Source organism: Schistocerca americana, chromosome 2 (assembly GCF_021461395.2).
Source record: "Schistocerca americana isolate TAMUIC-IGC-003095 chromosome 2, iqSchAmer2.1, whole genome shotgun sequence".
NCBI classification, from domain to species: domain Eukaryota; kingdom Metazoa; phylum Arthropoda; class Insecta; order Orthoptera; family Acrididae; genus Schistocerca; species Schistocerca americana.
Window position 1 is genome coordinate 6,056,354 of NC_060120.1, and position 7,088 is coordinate 6,063,441.

A 7,088-nucleotide genomic window follows, 5' to 3' on the forward strand; every position below is an offset into this window, starting at 1 on the left:
CAAGGTTAGAGAGCCTGTATCGGTTCTCTAATCATGGTTGCTTAAATATTTTCAGCAATGTTGTCACAAACTTCAGCGATATTACTTACTTTTAACAACTGAATCACTATGCTTCGCTAATGTCAATCGTTGGTAGTGATTCGTTTACGCTGCCAACTGTTGCTCTTAAACATCTTTTCGTGAAAATTATATTCATAACAGATTTCATTTACAAAGACTACACACACACTGCAGCTTTCGTAAGCTTTTGCCAAGAAACAGAATATATTTTCAGTTTAACATTTTGCGTCGGTTATTCAAACCTGCATACAATCAAATATATGTCAGTCAAATTGAAGAAGTAATCTTCGAAGTTCCCTTATTTAAACGCTCATATAAAAATTATGAATAGTTTTATTGACGAAGAAAGAAGTACTGTGGTCGTATTAATTCTTAAACTACATTAACAGAATATTTTGTTGATACGATAGAAGACACATTCAAAAATATCTGTCGTTGACTACGTGAAGCGTTGGATGAAAAAAGTTGAAAATCAAGACTGATAAAAGAGGAAAGCTTGATTATCAAGTAATTATAGTGCAGTTAATGGAATTTTATATACTATTTTACCTTATCAAGTATAATACTCGCAAACTTAAAGTTATGTTCAATTATTGTTTCTCTGTCCGCAGCTCTTGGCCTTGCGGTAGCGTTCTCGCTTCCCGCGCACGGGGTCCCGGGTTCGATTCCCGGCGGGGTCAGGGATTTCCTCTGCCTCGTGATGACTGGGTGTACCAAAAAGGACTTGCAATACGGCGGCCGAAATTCCCCGCATGGGGCTTCCCGGCCAACAGTGCCATACGATCATCTCATTTCATTGTTTCTCTCAATGAAACGTCACTAGACGGTGGTTTAAAAAACTAATGGAAACACCAGAACCATAAAGCGAGCGGATCGCAGCAATCCAAGTCGCGCGATCTGACTGGGATCGCATGTGTGTGAGGTGACTGCAGATGGCAAGCACCACTGCTCGTCGTAATGTCGAAACAAGCCGACGAACCACGTACGATGTACGTGTGGTTGCTTGCTTACGACTCGTTTGTCCAATTATAAAGCGTATTGGTGTAGTCTGGTTTCGTTTGGCTATTTCAGCTCAGAATTTATCCACGGAAGACTAACCACTCTGAGAAATGAAGCTGAAGGCGGGATTGCCACTTCGATTGAGAAAGAATGCAACTAAAAGAATAAAAGCAAATATTCTTAGTTCGAAATTAATTCGCTAAATGCGAATTCTTTGACATAGTTGTATTAAAGTCCGATTCATGAACGATGGCGGTTCGCGTATGTCGAGGCATGGACGGGGACTGCATTGTTGCCGGTCCCAAGCGACGGACGCTGTATCTGAATATGCGTGCTTTTCACTTAAGGAGAGCGGGCATCCCGTAAATTATGTCTCTCGCTTGCCTATTTAGAATTTGTCGCTTACTTCCACCATCAGGGATGACAACTCGTAACAAATGGAATAAAAATTCACTCCCGCATCTCGTGGTCGTGCGGTAGCGTTCTCGCTTCCCACGCCCGGGTTCCCGGGTTCGATTCCCGGCGGGGTCAGGAATTTTCTCTGCCTCGTGATGGCTGGGTGTTGTGTGATGTCCTTAGGTTAGTTAGGTTTAAGTAGTTCTAAGTTCTGGGGGACTCATGACCTAAGATGTTAAGTCCCATAGTGCTCAGAGCCATTTGAACCAAAAATTCACTAAATAACTCGCTACGATCATGTTTAACGCTGACATTGACTACTGCATTCAGAGCAGAGAGTCAGAACACCACCGAACGATCATTGCCTGTCTGAGAATGTCTGACGTAGGTGCGTAGAAGAAACCCAAACTCGACTACCATCGTTCGTGGCTCCATCTGGGATGGGTATACTCTACTACATAATGCTGACATACACTATGTTATCAAAAGTATCCGGACACCCCAAAAACATACCCGGTCGGGGTGGCCGAGCGGTTCTAGGTGCTACAGTCTGGAACCGCGTGACCGCTACGGTCGCAGGTTCGAATCCTGCCTCGGGAATGGATGTGTGTGATGTCCTTAGGTTAGTGAGTTTTAAGTAGTTCTAAGTTCTAGGGGACTGATGACCTCACAGAGCCATTTGAACTAAAAACATACGTTTTACATATTAGGTGCATTGCCACCTACTGCCAGGTACTCCATATCAGCGACCTCAGTAGTCATTAGACATCGTGAGAGAGCAGAATGGGGAGCTCCGCGGAACTCACGGACTTCGAACGTGGTCAGGTGATTGGGTGTCGCTTAGGTCATACGTCTGTACGTGAGATTTTCACGCTCCTAAACATCCGTAGGTCCACTGTTTCCGATGTGATAGGGAAGTGGAAACGTGAAGGGGCACGTACAGCACAAAAGTGTACAGGCCGGCCTCGTCTGTTAACTGACAGAGACCGCCGACAGTTGAAGAGGGTCGTAATGTGTAATAGGCGGACATCTATACAGACCATCACACAGGAATTCCAAACTGCATGAGGATCCACTAAAGGTACTATGATAGTTAGGCGAGAGGGGAGAAATCTTGGATTTCATGGTCGAGCGGCTGCTCATAAGCCACACATCACGCCGGTAAATTCCAAACGACGCCTCGCTTGGTGTAAGGAGCGTAAACACTGGATGACTGAACAGTGGAAGAGCGTTGTGTGGAGTGACGCATCACGGTACACAGTGTGGCGACCAGATGACAGGGTGTGGGTATGGTGTTGGCAAGCGTGGTGCACTCAGCTCTTGTGAGACAAGCTGAGGAGCTGCTTGGCTGAGACGTAGCAGTTCCGGTCTCGTTAACTGACATACGGTCGGGAGAGCGGTGTGCTGACCACATGATCCTCTATATCCACATCCAGTGACGTCTGTGGTCTGAGGATGACACGGCCGCCGGTCGGTACTGTTGGGCCTTCGTGGCCTCTTCAAACGAGGTTTAGTTTTTTTAGCTCCAATAGGAGCGGAGATATGGGCAAAATATTTTTTTTCCAGCCCCAGCGTATAGGCTACCTGTACTATACACGTGTTGGAGTACTATTGACCTTCTTCATCGACTGGCTTTGTATGGCGGCCTATGCATCAGGGCCAAATAAATTATTTTCAGGGCGCTGATGTGTAGTCTACCCAGTATAATAGGCACGATGTCGGAGTAGTATCTCTGATTATCCTGAACTTGTATCCACAGTAAGCAACCTTCTAGTTACTAAGAGCTTCGATCAGTCTCAATATCAGTGCGAGGCAGTTGATATGGAACTAATACAATTAAAAAGAAAGCCAAGCGTGATAGAAACATACGAGGGTTGCAACTTTAATAGTGGCAACTACTTATTTACAGCTCGTACAAAATAGATACGTGTTTCAAAGTTTGACTGACCTTCAAAGAAGTCACCAGCATTGTGTATAAACCGTTGCCAGCGATGAGGAAATCGTACGATACTCTTAGCAGTGGTAGTTGAGTTGATAGTCCGAGCGGCGCGGTCTATTGCCCGACGAATTTGTAGCAGTTCTGACGCGAAGGCCGTGAAGTGTCTCCTTCAGTTTAGAAATCGAGTTGGACTCTAGAGGGCTCAAGTTAGGGGAGTGCATTAGGTAGTATAGCACTTAGCAGCCCCATCAGTCAAACAAATCAGTAACAGAATGAGATTTTCACTCTGCAGTGGAGTGTGCGCTGATATGAAACTTCCTGGCAGATTAAAACTGTGTGCCCGACCGAGACTCGAACTCGGGACCTTTGCCTTTGGCGGGCAAGTGCTCTACCAACTGAGCTACCGAAGCACGACTCACGCCCGGTACTCACAGCTCTACTTCTGCCAGTACCTTGTCTCCTACCTTCCAAACTTTACAGAAGCTCTCCTGCGAACCTAGCAGAACTAGCACTCCTGAAAGAAAGGATATTGCGGAGACATGGCTTAGCCACAGCCTGGGGGATGTTTCCAGAATGAGATTTTCACTCTGCAGCGGAGTGTGCGCTGATATGAAACTTCCTGGCAGATTAAAACTGTGTGCCCGACCGAGACTCGAACTCGGGTACCGAGTTCGAGTCTCGGTCGGGCACACAGTTTTAATCTGCCAGGAAGTTTCAAATCAGTAACAGCTTGCACTGTACGTGCTTGAACATTGTCCTGCAACATCATGGCCAGGTCCTGCTGAAAGTACCATCACTTCTGTCTCTATGCTGTTCATTTTTTTGAACACAACCTACGACCAGCTTAGAGACAGAAGTGGTGACACCTTGTGCAGGACCTGACCATCATTTTGCAGGACAATGCTCAAGCACGTACAGTGTAAGTTGTTACTGATTTGTTTGACTGATGGGGCTGCGAAGTGCTATACCACCTACTGCATTTCCCTGACTTAAGCCCTCTTGAGTTCAACTCGTTATCTAAACTGAAGGAGACACTTCACGGCATTCGCTTCAGAACTGCTACAGATTCGTCGGGCAATAGACCGCGCCGCTTGAACTGCCAACACAACTGGCACTGCTTACAGTATCCTAGGACTTCCACGTCGCTGGCAGCTGGTTGTACACAATGCCGCTCTGAAGGTCAGTCAAACTTTGAAACACGTATGAATTTTTTGCGATCTGTAAATAAATAGTTGCTACTATTAAAGTTCCAACCCTCGTATACTGATACTGCTGCTGCTAAACTACCACCACCCTTCCCATGTTTCATTATATAGCAAAATGTAATGCCTGTACTATACACTTTTTCACTTGCGATCTTCCCTACAGGTTCTAGTCGTCTGTGGCAAACGGAAATTACAATCCAGGGAGAGCTTATCATCAGATTTGATAATGTCCTTCATTTTATTCGCATTTTGGTGGTTTGTAGTTTCCTTGCCTACTGTTATGCTACTCCAGGACTCGTCCTGCAACCAAACCTGCCGAGGCCCACAAACAGCAGCTGCGCGACGTTCTATGAAAAGTCCTTGCGGTAGGCAGTCAACAAGATGTCCTCGGAAAATGTCAGGCAGTGTCCTCTTCGTGTTCATATTATTCTATTCCTACATAAGGCAAATATCTCTTTCTTTTCCCCCGCTCTTTCTCCAGTTGCAGAGAGAAGGCTACTTGGGTTTCGGCCGAGGCTGCTACAATCGATCTTTGCTCTTGGTAGATTTCCTGAGACACTCGTAGTGAATAACGTTATCTAGAGCACATTCGGAGTCGGATTATGAAGGCTAAAGTGCGCCGTAATGTAGGCGTCTGTGAAAGAGAGCAGTCAAAGGCAAGCCATTTGTACTGGAAGTACTGCTTTTGTTCTCGTGGTCCTGCGGTACCACCCGGGTTCCCGGGTTCGATTCCCGGCGGGCTCAGGGATTTTCTCTGCCTGGTGATGACTGGGTGTTCTGTGATGTCCTTAGGTTAGTTAGGTTTAAGTAGTTGTAAGTTCTAGGGGACTGATGACCATAGATGTTAAGTCCCATAGTGCTCAGAGCCATTTTTTGAACTGCTTTTGTTTATGAGAAACATGTGTGTTTACGGATCTCCAGCAAGCCGAAGGTACTTTTTCCATGATAAACTATCTGCATTTCCAAAACTACCTGAACTGACGTTACAAAACTATCTGAAATCCTTACTAGGTAGGATTAATATAGGACGGAGAGAAATCAAAAGAAGAGCTTCACGTCTCGATGTGGGTTCACTTAGTAAGTGCGATAGTGCTATGGAGATGCAATGGCAAAATCCTACAAAAGAGGTGCGGTGCTTTACACACGGGTTTACTATAAAAATTATGTGACTGGGCGCTGCAAAAAAAGTCAGGTAACTCCCACACACAATTCGCAAAAAGATGGCTGACTGTGGGACATTAAGATAACTTAAGAACTCATACCGAGAATTACAGACAGTCATTCGTCCCAATCAACACTCGCGAGTGGAAGAGCGAAGGCAGGGAATAGTAGTGACACCGGAAGCAAGCTGTGTCACACAACGCAAGCTGGCTTGTACTCACGTGGTACACGTCTAGGCATATTGACCAACAGAACAACTTGGCGGCATTGCTATACACTGGCTGGGAATTATGGAGATCCGTTGTTCAAATCCCTTTCCATCCATCGCGAACTGAGTTTTTAGTGCTTCCACCACAAATCACTTCAGTCTTGTGGAGGAACGGCTACAAAACTACGACGAGCGGGGCAAAGACGGCAGTCAACACGCCTCCGCATGAGCCATAATTTTTCTCGTCTCCGTGTTTCTTACCCGATATATTCGCTGGCGGCAGTAGAATTGTTTTGCTGTCAGCTACAAATACCGTTTGTCTAAATTTTCTCAGTAGTGTTTCGCGAAAACAAGTCTTCTCTCCAGGGATTCCCATTTGAATTAACGAAGCATCTCCGTAATAACCACATGTTGATCGAACTTAACGGTAACAGATATAGACGCATGCGTATAAATGGTTATGACGTCCTCCCTTAATACAACCTGATGACGATCTCAAACACTCGAGCAGTACTCAAGAATAAGTCACATTACTGTTCTATCCGTGGTGTGTAGATGAGCTATACTTTGCTAAAATTCTCCCAACAAACCGAAGTAAACAATTCGCCTTCCCTACTATTGCCCCTAAGTGCTCGTTCCATTTCATGTCGCTTTGCAACCTTATGCTCGACCATTTAATCGAAATTACTATTTCAAGCTTCTAGCTACCAATACTGCTGTCGAATATTACGGGACTGTCTCTCCTGGTCACCCGAATTAATTTACAATTGTATACATTTAGGGCAAGCTGCTATTCATCACACAAAATAGATATTGTACGTTATCCTGCATCCTTCTATAGTCACTCTACGACGATACTTCCCACATACTACACCGGCATCAGCAGCAAACAGTCGTAGATAGCTACTCACCCTATCCGTCAGATTATTTACATGTGTTACAGTGGAAGTGGAATTTTCATGGAAAGTATACCACCAATGGCGATGGTGCACCTTTGCTGACCCCTTTGCTAAAAGTGGATTATTAATTCCAGTTTTTCCAAAGAACATACATTCACTATGGTTAGTACACTATCGCTAGTGAGCTAAGGAATATGAACCGTGGTTGTAATAACAAAACG

At 45.2% G+C, this 7,088-nt stretch overlaps 1 non-coding gene across 1 annotated transcript; it reads right to left on the reverse strand.

The window, feature by feature from the left end:
• Positions 1–3,730: 3,730 nt before the first annotated feature.
• Positions 3,731–3,805, reverse strand: Trnaw-cca. The gene has a single exon. It is a non-coding gene; the product is annotated as a tRNA-Trp (tRNA).
• Positions 3,806–7,088: the final 3,283 nt, after the last annotated feature.